The sequence below is a fragment of the Leptonychotes weddellii genome, chromosome 5 (assembly GCF_054177405.1).
Source record: "Leptonychotes weddellii isolate Sample4059 chromosome 5, ASM5417740v2, whole genome shotgun sequence".
Taxonomy (NCBI): domain Eukaryota; kingdom Metazoa; phylum Chordata; class Mammalia; order Carnivora; family Phocidae; genus Leptonychotes; species Leptonychotes weddellii.
In genome coordinates, this window is record NC_138373.1 from 91,353,359 (window position 1) to 91,372,519 (window position 19,161).

At 40.3% G+C, this 19,161-nt stretch overlaps 1 protein-coding gene and 1 long non-coding RNA gene across 21 annotated transcripts in view; both read left to right on the forward strand.

Moving 5' to 3' along the window:
• LOC115939891 (uncharacterized) overlaps positions 1-6,209 on the forward strand; it is a 168,544-nt gene extending 162,335 nt beyond the window's left edge. Inside the window, exon 6 of the long non-coding RNA XR_014145650.1 lies at positions 5,783-6,209. This is a non-coding gene — a long non-coding RNA (uncharacterized LOC115939891). The remainder of the gene's footprint in view (positions 1-5,782) is intronic.
• Positions 6,210-16,201: 9,992 nt separating this feature from the next.
• Positions 16,202-19,161, forward strand: part of LOC115939002 (retroelement silencing factor 1) — a 44,223-nt gene continuing 41,263 nt past the window's right edge. For 9 of the 20 annotated variants that reach the window (XM_081821429.1, XM_081821434.1, XM_081821427.1 and 6 more), the window contains exons 1-2: positions 16,203-16,461; positions 17,752-17,846. The gene's annotated coding sequence lies outside the window, so the exon portion shown is untranslated. The other 11 variants (XM_081821428.1, XM_081821435.1, XM_081821442.1 and 8 more) reach the window with 3 other exon arrangements.

Consider the following 19,161-nt stretch of genomic DNA (forward strand, 5'->3'; position numbering starts at 1 on the left):
GAATATAACTTATTAATAAAAAAGGACATCTGGAGGGCAGGTTCACATAAATATTTTGAATAGAAGAATAAACATAGGGGACATGTTCTCCTAGATATCCAAATATAAAGTTATTAAAATGTCATATTGAAGCAGTTATAAACAAATGCATGACCACTGAAAGGGAAGAAAGTTCAGAAGCAGTTAAGGACATATGTTTATATTGTGTAACCTTAAAGACATATATTTATACTATGTAGTTATATTATACAATATATTTATATTATATAGTTATCTGAAGTTTTATCTCAAATCAGTGGAGAAAAATGAACAATTCAATAAGTGGTGTTTTTCTGTTCTGATGAAAAAAAAAAAGATTCATACATCACATCAAAAATAATAAATATTTTGAGGGGCACCTGGCTGGCTCAGTGGGAAGAGCATGTGACTCTTGATCTGCGAGTGGTGAGTTTGAGCCCCACGTTGGGTGCAGAGATTACTTAAATCAATGAAACTTAAAATAATAATAATAATAATAATAATAATAATAATAAATATTTGGGGAGGGAGAGACTTAAAAATCTAAAGATAAAGATATAAGGTTGTCAGAAAAAAATTTGTAGGAGAATACATTTATAATTTTGAAGTGACAGGGGGTGTGTGTGTGTGTGTGCACGTGCATGTGTGTACCTTAAATATACATTGTATATTTTTGTACATATATTTATTTGCATATTGTATATATATTTGTATATATATTTAAAGAAAATTTATCTCAAATGTGGAAAGAGGTAATATGATAATTAGTTGTTTTTTTAATACACACTAAGTCTGCTTGCCCTCACGTTGCCTGAAACTAGGTTTACCTCTTGGTGGGTGTTGAGCCAAAAAGATACAACCACGACAAAGAATAGGAAAAGGAAGGGTTTTACTTGGAACAAGTAAAGGAGAACACCAGGGCTATTTCCCAAATGAACAAATCTAGGGAAGTTTTAAGCTGAGGATACATATATATTCATGAAAGGGCTTGTGCAATGGGGAATTTAACATGGAACTGGGGCAAAAGTCATCTTAAGGTGATAGAGTTTAGGTCTTAGTTGATCGAAGTTATGAGGGCCAGTAAGGGTCAAAATCGTCAATTCTCTGGCTCCAGCAGGTCTGGTATTTGAGTGCTCAAAGGGGTTTAAATCCTGCAAAGATAACTCAAGAATGTGCATAAGGTCAATCTTTACTTTTGAACCAGCACTGGGAGTTTTACTACTGATTTATTGTCTCTGATATGATTAGGCTATCTCCTGGCCTGATAGTGGCAGTTTGTTCTTACATTCTTTTGTTCTCTTAAAATCATTAACTACTGAGGTCTATTCTTCTGCCATTTCAACATATCCCAGGAAATTCTGCAAGAAATGTGCTGTGGACAAGCAGTGCTGATCAAGCAGAGATCACAAGATGGCCAGGCTCTAAAATGACTTTTCTTATGTCAAGAAAGCTATGTCTCATCTTTCTTTTTCTGGTGACGCCCCTAACTCTGCCTACACTAATGTGATAGTCTTGGGAAATGACACTATATATTTGACAATAATCAATATCTGATGAAGGTGCAGAAAGACAATTACTCTATAAGATTAGAAGTTAATATGTAAACCTATAAGTTGTTAGGATACTACTTACTACCTGGTAGAGATGTTAACCCCAGATATGATAGGCCTTTATTGCTCTTTTTACAGCTAATTTTGCAGTCTTACTTGGCATTTCTTTCTCCTCCGACCATATAAATAAGACTGTTCTTCAAAAGCTTCTCAAGCCAGCTCTTTACTTAGCTGCTGGTTCCTTCACAATTCAATAACAGCTTGGTATGTGCTGGGGCGCCTGGGTGGCTCAGTTGGTTAAGCATCTGCCTTCCGCTCAGGTTCATGATCCCAGGTTCCTGGGATCCAGCCCTGTGTCGAGCTTCCTGCTCAGCAGGTAGTCTGCTTCTCCCTCTGCTCCTCTGCCTCCGTGCTTGTGCTCTCTCTCTCAAATAAATTAAAAAAACAACAAAAAAAAGCTTTGCATATACAAACAGATTTATCTGAGAATTTTGCCTTTCAATATAATTGTATATTCACAGACAAGGTTCTGGAAGGAATGTACAAAAGAAAATTGGACAGTTGTTTTACTTTCTGAGGATGCAAGTAGGAAATTGAATTTTTACATTTCTTTATTATTTTTATATTTTATTACTTTTGTATTTTAAATGTCCCTTAATTTTTACATTTTTTTATTACTTTTGTATTTTAAACATTCCTTAATAACAAAAATGTTATTGTGTCGATAAAAAGGTAGTAAAAGCAAAGAAGATAGAATGTCTCCATGAACTCTGTGTTCACTAAAGAAATGATTTAGCAGGGCGCTTGGGTGGCTCATGACTGCCTTCGGCTCAGGTCATGATCCTGGAGTACCGGGATCGAGTCCCACACCGGGCTCTCTGCTCAGTGGGGAGCCTGCTTCTCCCTCTGACCCTCCCCTCTCTCATGTACTCTCTCTCATTCTCGCTCTCTCAAATAAATAAATAAATAAATAAATCTTTTAAAAAAAATTATTTAGCAAACTGATTTTTTTTCCCTTGGAAAAATATTCAATCATTAAAATTATGTTTGTGAAGATTCTATTTCATTTTATTTTAATGATTTTATTTTTAAAAATTTATTTTTTGTTTATTTTTTAAAGATTTTATTTATTTATTTGAGAGAGAGAGAGAGTGCGAGAGACAGCACGAGTGGGGAGGAGGGGCAGAGGGAGAGGGAGAAACAGAATCCCTGCTGCTAGCAGGGAGCCCGATATGGGGCTCAATCCCAGGACCCCAGGATCATGAACTGAGTGGAAGGCAGATGCTTAACCGACTGAGCTACCCAGGTGACCCTAAAGATTTTATTTTTAAGTACTCTCTATACCCAATATAGGGCTCAAAGTCCCATGCTCTACCTACTAATTCAACCAGGCACCCCAAATATTACATTTTAACATGTAAAACTATTATTTAAAAAAAAAAAACTATGAATAGAAAAGAAATCATGGGAGGGAAAAAATATATTCATGATAGTTATCTTTGGGTAATAGGCTATTAATATTTTATTTTATTTTTCAGTATTTTCCTCATTGTTTAATGAGCACATTACTTTAATAATGAGGAAAACATTGATACTAACAGAACATAGCATGTTTCAGCATGCCCTAACTCTTTTCTTTGAGGATGTGTGATGCAATAGTTTAGCCTTTGTGACTTTTACAAAAACTTAGAGTTTGTGTTCCCTCCCACAACTAATAATTTTACCTCACATAATGGATGACTTTTTTTTTTTTGAAAGGAGTGCAGGTTAACACTTTAAACTGTGATTGAATTAAAGTCTTGCAAGTTTTGACTAAGAAGACAACATTTCTGTACTGTGTTGTTAATCAAAGGAACTTCTTCATATGGTTTGTTTATTCAGAAAATATTTTTTTAATAGACATGGGAAGGAAAAAAGCTCTTCCTTATTAGGTTTAATACCTGGGCGTATGCAAATTAAATAACAACAGGAGAAAAGGAACTCTTTTTTTTTTTTTTTAATGTGTGTAGGAGTTCACAGAAAAGAAGTGCCACTCAGAGAAGCAGAGCTTATATACTCTTTTAACAAAAGAAAGGGAGTTTGGGCTTCAAAAGACAATACATGGTGGGAAAGTGCAACTAATGGAAGATAAGGGCTATTTTAATAAGATTTTGTTTATGCAAACTCATCCTGGGGATGGTTCCTTGGCTTGGACAATGAAAGTCACTCTTGTCTCTCTGGTGGTGGTTGGGGGTGGGGGTGTGATTCTTAATGTCTTCAGCACAAAAATAATCCTTATGCCTGGGGTGCCTAGGTGGCTCAGTTGGTTAGGCATCTGCCTTTGGCTCCGGTCATGGTCCTGGGGTCCTGAGATGGAGCCCCACATGGGGCTCCCTGCTCAGCTGGGAGCCTGCTTCTCCCTCTCTCTCTGCCCCTCCCCCTCCTCGTGCTCTCTCAAATAAATAAATAAAATCTTAAAATAAATAATCCTTATGCCAAAGTGGCGTATTTGGGAAAGGCATATTTAGATCCCTTTCAAACAAAAATGGATAAAGTCAAAATGCCTATAGGGTAAAAATTCACCATTCTATGTAGAGAATTTATTGCTGTGCAGAATTTATGCTTTTGGAGGAGGCAGGAAGCCACAATGGTTATGAGCAAAAACTCTTTTTTTTAGATTTATAATGTATTTATTTAAGTAATCTCTGCACCCAACGAGGGGCTCAAACTCATGACCCAGAGATCAAGAGTCCCATGCTCTTCTGACTGAGCCAGCCAGGCACCCCTGAGCAAAAGCTCTTGATTGCCTGGCTTTTCATATTCGAGTAGTGTGCCCTTCAGCAAAATTATTAACCTCTTTGAGCTCAATTTCTTCACCTGTAGAATATTATTGTGGTAAAGATTAAGCAAGATAAGGCATAGTTAGCAAAATGTCTGGCACATAGTAAACAATAAATGCTACAAATATCATTTTATGTTTCTCTTTAGAAGATGTTTATTTCAGGGGCACTGGGGTGGCTCAGTAGTCAAGCGTCTGCCTTCAGCTCAGGTTATGATCCAGGGTCCTGGGATCGAGCCCCCATCAGGCTCCCTGCTCAGCGGGATGCCTGCTTCTCCCTCTCCCACTCCCCCTGCTTGTGTTCCCTCTCTGGCTGTGTCTCTCTCTGTCAAATAAATAAATAAAATCTTAAAAAAAAAAAGATATTTATTTCATAAGGGCACTGAATCCTTGTATCAGTCAGTGTTAGATTTGAGAAGCAGAAACACTATCAATAATAGAATAAAGAGTTTATTGTAGGCATTAGAACTTAGATGATTATGGTAGCTGGTTGTGAAGGCTGTTGTCAAGAGCCTGATGTCATGCAGGCTGGCAATCAGGGGAGTTGGATGTGAAGTAGGGAAGAGAAAGAACTGGATTCCATAAGGAGAAACTAGAAACCACAAGGACAAACCATGATGTTGGGTGACCTGTGGTAGAAGCTGGTGCCCTTCATCGTTGGACTACCCACAAACCTGTCCCAGGATTAGGAAAAGCCAAAGGAAGGGATATGGTATATGTGTGAGGAACTATGAACTGGGTATTACCATTCACTACTAGGTGAGCTAAAACATCAGCAACAACATGTGCTCACTACCACAATACCTGGCACCCTATACTGACTTTCAGCATGAAAAAAATGACAACTGCTTCACTTAAGCCTTCTAAAACACGCTCCTATTTCTCCTGTGGCCAACTATAATTCAGAATCATGCAGGGAAGTCATGCAGGATAAGTTAGTTTGAAGTTAGGTGAGTTAGTGTAGTGCAAAGTCATTGTACTCCTTGTATTGTTTGTAATCCTGCCTACTTCAGTCTGAAACTGAAAACATAGAGGAAAAAACAAACCGTACCATTCAGATATTTTAAGCCTAGCTCTTTTATTTTGAAACTTGGGGACTTCTAATAGCAAAAATGCACTTTCTATATTCTATCTGATGAATTTGTAGTTAAGAAAACAAGTATTATTTACTTCAGAACATGTAATTTCAAGTGAATCATGTATCACAGCATATAGAAATTTGTTTAGCAAAGGGCTATCAAACTCTTGTGGAGAACTGGCCTCTGGAGAGTGTTGGGTCCAAGGAAATCTGAGAGGGTTGTAACAGCATGTCCAGCATGATAGTCTTCTTATTTGGTCCTCAACAAGGGATTTCTTATTTATTTATTTATTTTAAAGATTTTTATTTATTTATTAGAGTGAGAGATCACTAGCTGGGGGAGAGGCAGAAACAGAGAGACACAGACTCCCCGCTGAGCATGGAGCCTGATGAAGGGCTCGATCCAGGACCCTGAGATCATGACCTGAGCTGAAGTCAAATGCTTAACCAAGAGCCACACAGGCACCCCTACAGAAGGCTTTAGATATGGATAATCTAAAGGAGTTTCAAAGAAATGAGAGTGAGGTAGGTACAATTCCCAAATAATCCCATAACAGTTAAGAGGTTTGCCTTCTTTTGAATGAGGAATAACAGCGGTGGGTTCTAGAGTGTCCCTGCAATGGATAAATAGGTACAGGGGAGAGGAGTTGATTTTGATGTGGGAGATCGAGGTTTTTGTCTCACGGAGTCAAAGAATGAATCTCGTGGACAAAGGAGAGTGAGTAAAGCAATAGAAGTTTATTTATTTATTTTTTAAATATTTTTGTTTGTTTGTTTTTAAAGATTCTATTTATTTATTTGACAGAGAGAGACACAACAAGAGAGGGAACGCAAGCAGGGGGAGTGGGAGAGGGAGAAGCAGGCTTCCCGCCTAGCAGCAAGCCCGAGGCGGGGCTCGATCCCAGGACTCCGGGATCATGACCTGAGCCGAAGGCAGACGCGCAATGACTGAGCCACCCAGGCGCCCCAGCAATAGAAGTTTATTAAACAAGGATACAGAAAAAAAGTTCTCAAGAGGAAGAGGGGTCTTGACAGGGTTGCCACTGAGGGCTTTTAGGGATGGTCTTTTGTAGAAAGCTAACCAGGGAACTTAAGTCTTTTTAACATCTCTATTGATAGCACCATTGAGTAAGAACTCGGGATAACACCTTCAATGGATTACTTCCTTTTCAGGGTCCAGTAATTCTTGTTATAACAGCTACTTGTGACCAACCAAGACCCCACCTCTGACACCTAGGGCAGGGTGGTCTGGTTTGTTCCCTTATCTCTGGTTTCCTTTCATCTCCCACATTTTGAATTTTGGGAGCCTGATCCCATGGCCCCCTACCTATCTCTCCCTACCTAGCCCTGCCTGTCCCTTATTCAGTTTTTTAGGAAGCCAATCTAGAGGCAGAAAAATGCAGCTATTTTCAGTTAAGAATAAAGTCTGAACAGCGTCAGGGACCATGAGGTTAAGTGCAGGTAATAAAGCTAAGTCACCAAACCATGGCAACTGCTGTCATCACACCCACACTAGGGGAGTGACCTTTCGCAATGGGGTCAAATAAGGGGACATAATCAATGGGTCTCTGATGTCCATTATACTGTTGTTAAGACCCCTAGAGTTTGTCCTGATTTTTTTATATACAAATAGAAAGAAAGAGTTGTGACAATTAGGGAACCCAAGGGTAGTGAGTCTACTCAGGGCAAAGACCCAGGTGTGTGTAGGAGCCAACGGCCGGCTATCCTTTGGCATGAAGATTACTTCAAGTTAAAAAGCAACCAAAACCCAATAGATTCAGGAAAAGCTCTTTACCTCCCTCTCAATTGTCTAAAAAGAATTTAGATAGGCAACCTGCTCCAGGAAGAGAGCTAATCAGCACCACATTTGGAGAGGAACTAAGTATGGTAGACAGGGCCTGTTTGAGCCAAGTCCTCTATATCTCATTATTTCTGAGTGATCCAGCAAACATTTGTTTACCAAACGTTTACTTTTTTCATCTTCCCATGGATTGCATGCATTTCTTCCCTCTGAAGTCCCAGACCCCAACCCCTTTTCCTTAGTTAAAAATGACATGTATACCTCATTTTTGCCTGACCATCTGTGGAATTTCCATGTCCATGTAGAGTCCCTGTACATACAAAAGTAAATTTGATTTTTTTTCCTGTTAATCTGTCTCATATCAATTTGATTCTTAGTCTGGCTAGAAGGACATTGGAAGGAACAGGAAATTCCTGATCCCTGACATGTGTCAACTAAAGATCATATAAAGGGACAACCAGTACCAAAAGTTAGGAATACGATATCTACAATATCCCAGGAGTCCAAGAACTCTTCTACATTATGCTTTGGTGATTAGCAAGGTAAAGTCATGAAGAGCTTCCACTGTGATGAGAAAGAAACTCCATTTTGTGCAATAATGTCATGACCAAGATATCATTTCCTGCCCTTACAGAAACAATGTTTATTGGAGAATGCCAGGTATGAGAAGTCTACAAATGAACAGTATCACTTGTAAAAGGATGGCATCTTAGCAGGAGGGGTCAGTTGAAGTTTGGCTAATTTTGGGAACAGAATGTCAAAGATGGATCCTTAACAAAGAGAGGAAAAATTCTTGTGGATTGGTTATCATTGTTTGGTCGAGAGTGAAGCAGGCGATGAGGTTCTTCTCTCATGGAGTCGAAGAATGAATCTCGCGGACAAGGGAGAGTGAGCAAAGCAATAGAGTTTTATTAAGCAAAGATACAGAGAAAGCTCTTGGGAGTGAGAGGGGTCCTGACCGGGGGTTGCCAATGAGGGCTTTTATTGGCATTGTTTTATTTAAAACTGACCAGGAAACTTGTAGCCTTGCAATTCCCATGACATCTTTTGTTGAGCAAGGATTTATGATAACATCTTTGATGGTTAACTTTTTCTTTGAGGACTGGTCATTTTTTGGTGTGTGGTCATTTTCTATTTTCTGTGGTCACAATGTAATTATCATCAAACATTTCAACCCTAGTGGCTAGGGCAGGGTGGTCTGATTTTTCTTCCTGATTTTTGTTTTTGTTCTGTCTCAGTGCCTACATACCTGAAATACCCTCAGAGCCTAATTGGGGCCCTTATTCTTTCCCTACCTAAAGTTCCATCCTTTCCCTATTCATTCCTCCCCCTGGAAGAGGATCCCTAACTGCCATTAGGGAGTAAGGATGATGACAGCTCTGACTTCTTCATGCTGGAAAGGGAGGGTGTGAGGGTATGGCAGTCAAAGTCTACCCAGGGGTTGGTCAGGAGGTCCATGGTATGGCTCTGGGGAGATGTTGGAAGGCAGGAGGTGACACAGCCATCGTAAAAAACAGAGAGAAAAACACAAACCAACGATTATTTCCACCAGCAAAATAGCATCCCTGAAATAATGACCCCATTCTCCAAGCCAGTGGAACGATCCAGAAGAGACCCTGATTTTGTCCAGTTCGGCTCGAATGTCGCTTATTGATTATGAGACTTTATGAGAATTGTCAGTTACATTAAAACAGCACATGTGTGGAACCTCTTTACAACCTAAGTGATGAAGAAGTAGTAAGTAATCAAAGGTTGCCCGATTCTCCAGAAGTCCTGCCCTAACTTCACTCAGTTCTTGATTTAGAGCATCTAACTCTTAGGTCATGTCATTTAAGGTTCTACTGAATAGGCAGTTTGTTTTATCTCATGGTATAAGACTTTTCCAAGTGCTGGGAGTCCCACCAGGGAGAGGGCCAATGCTGCTGTTTCCCTATCTGATATGAGAGCCACATTATCATTGCAATAGGGGCTAGGGTGGGGTGGGATGAAGCAACTCTTCTTGATAATGTGTCCCTGGGTGTGACATGATCAATAATCCTAGTTTGCCTATAGAACACAGGCCTGAGAATTGTTTAGGGATGATGTAATAGGCCATACAGACACAAAACAGATCCCATCCTCTAGGAAGGTATAAGTTACTAGTTGGGGGTGGGAAGTGTAAGGTAAAGTTGTATTGAGTAGTAGGCTCATTACTGGCTATGCATATGCAGTTGGCTCTGATTATGTTTTAGATATACCGGAGGCCTGAATTGCAGGGAAGTATTCCAAACTGAGTGGCAAGACTCTTGTTGAGTTGTAAAACTTTGGCTTGGGTGGCCCCCACACCCACCAGGCTATTGAAAAGCAAGTTTTGGGGATGCCTGGATGGCTCAGTCAGTTGAGTGGCTGCCTTCGGTTCAGGTCATGGTCCCAGGGTCCTGGGATTGAGTCCCGCATCAGGCTCCTTGCTATGTGGGGAGCCTGCTTCTCCTTCTGCCTGCCACTCCCCCTGCTTATGCTTGCTCTCTTTCTCTCCCTCTCTCCCTGACAAATAAATAAATAAAATCTTTAAAAAAAAAAAAAAGAAAGAAAAGCAAGTTTTGTGGGGAGTTACCCTTGGCAACACAAAATTGAGATTGATTCATAATATCTAGAGCCATATGTATCCAAAAGTTGGATGGGGCCAACGGTCTTACGGGGTCTGGGTTTATAGTAACCATAATGGGAAGGGAACTTTTATAGTAAGTATCGGGAGATCCTTTTTGTGTATTCTCCTGCATCTAATAATGTATTGGAGGCCAACTGCATATGCATACCCTGTAATGAGCCTACTACTCAATGCAACTCTACTTTACATTTCCCATCCCCAACTGGTAACTTACACCTACCTAGAGGATGGGATCTGTTTTGTCAAGAAGAGTGGAAGGTGATAATAGGTAGGGGCTATGGTCATGTGCAAGAAGGTGTGATGAGGAACAGCTGTGGGGACACAACTCTCAGAGCGTGTCTCTAACAACATTCAATGTCACCTAGGATACGACCACTGAGAATGAATTGACCTAACAAAACTGGGCTAAAATTCAGTCTTTAAAAACTAGTTCCCTACCGTGGTAGAATGTATCCTCCCTAACCATGAATCTGAACAGAATAGTAGTTTCAACAAAGAATGAATTGATTAGTTATTAGCATCTTACATTCAATCTCCCAAACTCAAAGCTCTTAGCATCTGAATTGCTGGGCTATTTTCCTTTTTGACTGCTGAACCCTATGGCCACCTCCTACCCTCCTTGCTTTTTGTTTTCCCAAATTGGCCTTGAATTTTGTTTTCCAGTTGGTAATTCAACTCACCTGATCCTTTTGACTGTTCAAATAAACACAACAAGGAGATCACTTTACATAAATTGAGAAGTAAATAGCCATTGTTAATGATGAGGAAAGGATAACTTTCTGGGTGTTAATGGAAATTCTTATAGCCTTAAAAGGAAATAATCTGGCAATACCTGATATGTTAAAATTACAATTCAACCCAACAGTCTTCCTCCTGGGAATCCTTCCAATACTTATGGATTGTTCATAAGCGGCAAAAATTGGAAACAAAGTGAATTTCAATTGGATAATGGTACATTTTAACTAATTATTAAAAATGACTTATAGCAACTTCCATGACCTGGAGGCCAAATCAGAGAAGTGTGTACCATATGCTATTTAATAAAATGGTGACTAACATCTCTCTGTATGGACATCTGTTTATTAATACTTGGTTGAGTGGGCGTGGAGAAAAGTACTGAAGTATACATGGATGAAGGGGAATTGGTGGTTCATCCCTGTACCCAAACCATGTGTATTATTATTGACTAAGTCTTGAAATCAAGTTGTGAAAGTCCTTTAAGTGTTTTTCAGGATGGTTTTTGCTGTTCCCGTTCCTTTCTATTTCCAGGCTCAAGTCTCCAGTTATCCTCTTCTTGTCAAATCCCAAGCAGATTTTCCTATTTACTCTTCCTTGATATGTAACAAATGGAACATTTTTTACTCACCTAGCCCATTCTCTTTCTTCGCCCGTGTAACAACATTCTCCTGGTTTTCCTTCTTTCTTTCTGGCTATTCCTTTGTCTCTTTAAGGCTTACCCTTCTCTCTTGCCATTAAACTTTAGAGTTTTTTGAAGCTTGGTCTTCATCTCGTTTCTCATTTTTCATTTCACATAAGGTAATACTCCTTCACATCCAGAGTTTTAATCAACTTTTAAAAGATTGAAATTTACTGCTCTCTCAGTAAAATAATCTAGCTGTTCCAGGCTGGTGGAGAGTTCTTCTTTATAGATCTTTCAGTATCTATTTTCCTTCCACTTTGTTCCTTAAACATTGCCTTGGGTAGGGGTTATAACCTGGAGTCCGTTATATTACTTCTCTATTACTGCCATAATAAATTACTACAAACTGAGCTGCTTAAACAACACCTACTTATTATCTCACAGAGTTCACTTCCATGCCCATTCAGGCTGTTGGCAGAATTTACTTCCTTTTCATGTTTTCCTTGTGGTCCCCTCCATTCAAGCCAGCAACAGTGAGTTGAGCTTCTCTTGTGCTTTCAATCTCAGACTTCCACCTCTGCCACATCTCTCTGGCCTCCTCCCCCATCTTCCTCTTCTGCTTTTAAGGCTCATATGATTACATTGGGCTGAATCCACCCAGATAATCCAGACTCATTTGCTTATTTTAAGGTCAGCTGATTAGTAATCCTAGTTATCTCTGTAAAATCCCTTTTGTATGTAAGTAACATAACCATGGAGTAACATCAGGAGGTAAAGATTACAGGGGCCAAAATTCTGCCTACTACATTCATGGATAAAATTTAGTAATACCATGAATTTGGATGGTGAAGGAGTTTGGGACAGTGGGACAAACCCAACCCCCCCCACCCCCACTTTGGCATTTGGCATGTGGCATGTGGCATTTTGAGCTGAAGGCAATCAAGACCTTGTGGGCGTAGGAGAAACTTTTGACCCTCCCTTTACTATATAGAAGAATCTAAATTGGAGGGTCTTTCCAGAATAATAAGGGTTATTAGCAAATATAAATTTTATCTGAGTGACCCATCTGTATGGCAGGGCAAACATCTAATTACCAAACATCTGCTCTTTTCTTATCACCCTGTGAATTACATTCCTTTCCTCTGAAGTCCCAGACCCCTACCCCATTCTCCTTAGTTCAGAATGACACATAATACCTCATTTTGCCTATCTGGAATTTCCATGTCTGTGTGGATTCCTCATACATATGCTGTTAAATTTGATTTTCTCCAGTTAATCTGTCTCATGTCAATTTGATTCTTAATCCAGTTAGAAGGACCCTTGAAGGGGACCTTGCTCCTTTGAAGGAATACTTGCTCCCTGATAATGGCAAAACAATTAATTCTATTTTCACTATTTTCATATCCTTTGTCAATCAATCAAGAAGAGGCTGTGAAGCAACCAAAGTGTTTATTTGGTGTCTTAGATGTTGCAATCTGGAAAACACAGAGTCCATCGAAATCCAAAGAATGCTTGAATTGGGAATTTGCAAATTATGAGTGGGAATTGCAGGCCTATAAAAGGCAAAAACCACAAGTTAACATAATTTGTTTTGGAAGAATTATAATTGGTGCTGGCAGAATTTCAACTGACTATCTAATATATGATTGGCTATTTAGCTAACAAGTATTAGGTTATCTCTATTTCAGTCCAAAGTAGAAGGATGTGTCCCAGGAGGTGGTCCAGTTGCAATTGACAAAAGTCAAAAGTTCATGGTGTTCTGATAATTGAAATAGGAGATGTGCATAGGCCTTACTTCCTCAATATCCTTCTAACTCTATTTTGAGTGACTATCTTAGCAATAGTTACTTCATTTTGAATCTTCTTTCACATCTTCAATTATGAATATTGGCCAAAAAAAAAAAAAATCCACAGTAACATAGCAGTATTAACAGTATTAACAGTAAATTTGTCACCATAAAAATCACAGATATTTTCATATTTTTAGAGTTAATGCAGATGATCTTGAAACATCATTTCAGTCCATCAGTTAAAAAAAATCAGGTGTTACTGGATCTGCTACTAGATCTTATTTGTTAATAAAGAAATACATATTACCATGTCATAATTAATTTTGAGAACTTTCATATTGAATTAATTTCCTTTGTAATCTTATGTATTTTCTTTTAAGCATTCCCAAACATTATTCTAAGTAAGAGTCTATGGGTTCTACTAAGCTACCAAAGAGGTTTATGGCCCCAAAAAGGAAAAGAATTCCTGTCCTCAGGAATTATCTTCCTTTGTATGGTTGAAATTTGGTTATTGCCTTTTCTACATTGCAATCCAAACAAATGAGAATGATGGAGGAATTTGGGGTTAAGGCATTCCCTTAGGCAAAAGTTGCATACAACATTTCTGCTCATATGTCATTTTGAGAACTGAAATGTGGCAATACTTAGCTGCAAGAGAGGCTTGGGGAATGTAGTCTCCAGTTACGTGACCCTGTACCCAGCTAAGTATTACTAACAGGAAGGGGAAACAGAATATAGGGGACATTCAAGAAAAGAAAAAGAAAATCAATGACCTAATTTACAACTTAAATGAATAATAGTCACCTTTTGTACCCCACTATAATTTCTTACTATAGACATGCTAATGATGTCATGCACTTTTCTTTTGTTTTTTTTTTTTTAAGATTTATTTATTTATTTGAGAGAGAGAGAGAGAGAGAGAGTGTGTGTGTGTGTGTGTGTGTGTGTGCGCACGCAGGGGAAGAGGGGCAGAAGGAGAAAGGGAATTTCAAGCAGACTCCCCATTGAGCACAGAGCCTGACATGGGGCTCAATCTCATGACCCTGAGACCATGACCTGAGCCAGATGCTTAACCGACTGAGCCAACCAGGTGCCCCATGTCATGCACTTTTCTAAAACATGTTTTATAAGTTTAGGAGTTAATAAGCCTTCAGGCTAAGTATTATGCTTTTGAAAGATTGAGATAGTATCTATAGTCAAATTAATTTTGAATTTTTGCTTTTGAATGTTGAAATTTTGCTTTTGAATGAATGAATGTTGCTTTTGAATAGGGAGAGGATGTGTAATTTATGATAGGAAAGATAGCATAGAGCAATCTAATCTTTTTGGGGAAATCTTTCCTCAGCCTGAACATCTGGATAACAAGATACTTTGGCACACTGTGTTGTAAGTACCTGAAAGAGAAGGCAATGTAGGGGTGCCTGGGTGGCTCAGTCAGTTAAGCATCTGCCTTCGGCTCAGGTCATGATCTCAGGGTACCCCTCCTCCCTGCTCGTGATCTCTCTCTCTCTCATGCTCGCTCTCTCAAATAAATAAATAAAATCTTAAAAAAAAAAAAAAACTTTTAAAGAGAAGGCAGTGTAAGGTCTAGCCCTGGATTAAACATACTTTCAAGTGCTAGAGATTGTGTCTTCCCTTTGCAAGTCTCCTTGCTGGGGATACTTCAGGGCTGCTATACTGATGAATGCCAGTTGTACTTTAGGATTTGTGGAAAGACCAAACACTTTTGGGAAGTCAGACAAGCTTTACTTATCTAAAGGAGAAAGTCAGCATAAACACAGACAAGGATACCTGGCAGAGAGATCAGCAACTTCATCCCAAATACAGTTGTAGCTTCCTGGGCATTAAATCTTGCTGGGCATTAAGCCTTCCTTAGGTGGTATAGAAGTGGGTTCTGCATCAGAATTTCTGGCAATAAAACTACCTCTCCCTTGGGTTGATCTCATAGCTGATGTGTGTGGCGTAGGTTCTGGAAAACCCCTTTTCTGAGCCAAGTGCACTTGCACTCCATGTTCCAGGAGAGGGTCTAAATTATGTATTAGTTTATGTAATGATCTCAATAATCCTATAAGGTAAATATAGGTATCCCTTGCTTTTCACTCTTTGAAAGGTCTCCTTAATGCCACTTGGCTTTTATGAAAGAGCTACATTAGTACCTGTTTTCACTAACCCAAAGAAATCTGAAGAGGATTTTTGCTTTCATGAAAAAAAAGGTGGTAAGTGAGAATAGCATTTAGCATTGATTTTACTGCATGTGCCCTGAGCAGCCAGAGTGGCACTGGCAAGCTCCTTCCTTGGGAACTACACTGGGTATCTTAGCATTGAGCTGCTGTAGCTTTTAACTATGTCTCTGAGCATCTGTGCTTTATCCCAATTTATTTTGTGCATCTGTTAGCAAGATGTGTCCTAAGGAAAGCCTAAAAGGAGCTGTTTTTTGGGTCTGGGAATGCTCAAAAATGTTTCCATATAAATTAATGGTAATCGCTTCTTCACTTTACACCATTTTGGCTTAGGAAAGTTTTCACAGGAATTCTCTACGTTTGGTTAGCAGGAGAAACCTGCATTCCTGTTAATTCTTTTAGAGGCAGGAAAACTGAGCAGAGACAGGTTAAGTGATTTTCCCAAAGTTGTATGTCTAGTGAATGGCAGAGCCAAGATCCAAACCTCAAGGGCAAAGGAATACCCTGCCCTCCCTATAGCAAGAACTAACCACCTCTGCCCTTTCTTATTCTTAACCACTCAGTCATATTCCCTTATTTACTTTTTCCTCTACAAGCCCTCATATAAAAAAAGGTCTATTTTCTTTGAGAAGTTTCCCGTGCATTAATGGATGTTTTCCCTATTCCAATGGCCTGAAAAAAAAATTATCTCCTTCGCTTCACTTGATGCGCTTTCTTTCACATGTTTTATAGAAAGTTTGCGGACCCCATTCTCTGTATCACTGATTCTGAGACCAGCAGCAACAGCCTATCCTGGGAACTTGTTAGAAATCTACACTTTCAGCCCTACTGTAGCCCACTGAATTGGCAATTTTGCAGGTGGTGCTCTTTAATCCTTTTGTAACAAGCTCCCTGGACGATTCTGATGCAAGTGAAAGGCAGAGAATCACAGATAGAGACGGTTTCTCCATCAGACACGTGAACGTGCCTCTGCAAATCTCGCCGCCAGGGACTGGAAGGCCGGGCTGGCCACAGCCTTTTTTACACGGGTGGCACTAGGACCCGGGCGGCGCGGGCCTCACTCCTAACGCCCACGGCCGGGGCGGGGCCAAGCTGTGCGGGGAGCCGGGGCCTCGCTGCTCGACCCGCCCCTGGAGGCGGACCGAGCTGACTTAAACTCTGGGGCCGGGGAGGCCACACTGTCCTCCCCGCTTGCCCGCGCTGGGCTGTGCGCCCGTCGGTAAGTGTGGCGCCGGGCGACCCTTCGCTCGCCCTCTCGGGTCCCCGGCGGGGCGCTGGGCGCCAGAAGGCCAGGCGCCCGCGGGCTGGGGCCCGGCGCGCAGCGGCGGGCGCTTTTGTTCTGAGGCGAGGACGGAGTCGCGGGGTCGCGACCGCTCAGGCGGCTGCGGGCCTCGGCCCGGGAGCAGCTCGACCGGCCGCTCCGTTCGTGGCCCTGCGGGCCCCTCGGGGCTGGCAGTGGCCAGCCGCGGACGTCGAGCCCGAGCCGGAGGGCGGCGCCTCTCTGGGTGTTTTCTTTAAATTGCCTTACTCCTTGCGGTGGAGGTCGCGGGTGGAGAGAGCGAGTACCCATTTTGTTCAACTACAAGGCGGTTGTTTAGGCGGTGGGTGTGAGAAAAGCTTATGTTTTTAATTATTTCCTGTCGTCAGCGTGAAAAAAAAAAATCTTTGTTTTGCATTTACTGTTTCTCGAGCGTTCCTTTCCTCCCCACCTCCATTATGCTGACCCTCCCGAAACAGGATTGCTCGGCTTGTATCTCCAAGTGGCCCGCGAACGCCTCTGTTCCGCAGATGCTTTCTGTTCCTCAGCAGTAGTTACCTCGAGGCATTTTTAAATGCACAAATGCATATCGATTTTAGGTGTTCTCGAGGGATGCGAATGCCCTAAGCAAGTGTCCTTAGGGTCTTGAGTTCAGCAGCAACCTTAAGGGGAATCGTTTCAGTGAAAACAATTTATTTGTAATACTTTAAAGAGCCTACTTTTTTTAAAATATAGAGAACAGCCGGTGATGTGATTCAACTTGGGGTTCATTTGAATAGGCGGGTCGCAAAGCTTGTTTGGGGATTTTTCTGTTTAAGGTTGGCTGTAAACCGTATGTTTTATTCAGTGTTAACATGCACGAATAAGGTTTTAGTTACTTTTTTCCCCTACTGTACAGTCGGATTCTCTTACTATTCCAGTCAGGAAAATTGCAAAGATAAAGTATTTTTGTTTTAGAATGGCAGGACAGTAGTGAACCTGGAGGACTGAACATGAATTCTAACTTAAACAGTGAATGGTATTTTAGGCCACACCTAGTTTCTATTTCTGTTGCTTTGCACACCTAATAAGAATTTTGTAAACTTTGTATGTATTTGGTGCAACCTTAAAGGAGCACAGTTTTGCACAGCAGTGTCCTATCAAGTAAACAGATCAGCATGTGCTTTTATTGTAACTTTAAATTTCATATAAATAAAAATAAACTTTATATTAAATTATTATTAATTACAAAATGTTTCTTGCTCTTCCTAGGACCAAAGAAGTAAACACTGTGTGAAGGGGGAACACATGTTCGGAGGGGAAATGGGAACATAAACCATAATAAAAGAGTAAGATTGTACTTACAAGTAAGTATCTTATCTCCAAGTAACCTACTTTAATTTATCTGTTAGGGAATAAAATTAGTTAAATGAATCAGCATTGGTTAAACATTAAATGGTAGGACACAATGAATTTGATGACAAAGCTTGAGGAGAAATAGTATGGTTGACAAAGCGTAGAGAATTCAGTTGTTAATCTTAGAAAGATAAGGGAGAGTAGATTATGGTGAGGTGACTGGTTCAAGTTACTCAGGCAGAGGTCTACTTAAGATTGCTCTGTTTCTTGATTTTTTTAATTTGTTTTTATTATTTCTGGCTAGGGGTTGAGGTAAGGCAGCGCAGAGCACAACCCTAGAACCATTCTGTGAGATACCAACCTGGAAAGCCAAAGTGATCTTTCATTCTGTAAACACCAAGTTGTGTCAGGAAATACTCTGTAGTGATTAAGACCATGGCCTTGCAGTCGATTGCTGAGCTTCAAATCTTGGCTCTACCATTTATTAACTATACAGCCTTGGGAAAATTATTTAACCTTTTGCCTCAGTTTTCTCATCTGTAAAATGGGGATGACAGAGCACCTACCTCATAGCATTGTTGGGATAAATTACATGATTTTTATTCATATAACACACTTGGAACAGCTGTCAGCTATAAGTGGTAAGTAGTCAATAAATTTTAGCTGTTGTCCTGTTAGAGGAAAGGTATTTTATGGCCTAAGACAACATTATGTCTAATAGGAAATTCAGTTTGCTCATTTAAGCTCTAAGCTTATCAACTCCAAGTCAGTTTACCAGCTTTGTGTTGATTAAACCCTTCACTGTAGACCATTTTGTAGGTTCAGTTTTTGTAGGGAAATACCAGACACAGCTCTAGTTTTTACCTGCAGACTTAATTTGAAATCAGGAATGCCTCTGTTAAATTCTTTATCTAGGGCAGATTTGCCCCAAAGCCTTGTTTTTCCACATTATTGTGTGATGTACAGGAATCTCTTCCTGTTTAGATTATCGATGTCTTGCACAAATAGGAGTGCAAATGTTAAGGGAATTGATCTTGCTTTTAAAAAGGTATTTATAGGAGCGCCTGGGTGGCTCAGTCAGTTAAGCATCTGACTTCTGCTAGGGTCAAGGTCTCAGGGCCCTGGGATTGAGCCCCATGTCCATCTCTGCATCTAGGGCTCTGCATCCATCTCTGCTCTGTCCAGCTCTGCCCCATGCCTTCCTCTGCCCTCCCCCGTCTGATGCACGCACCCCTGCTCACTCTCTCAAATAAATAATAAATCTTAAAAAAAAAATAAAAAGGTATTTATAAAGGTGAATTTCCAGATTTTGTGTGTGTGTAACGA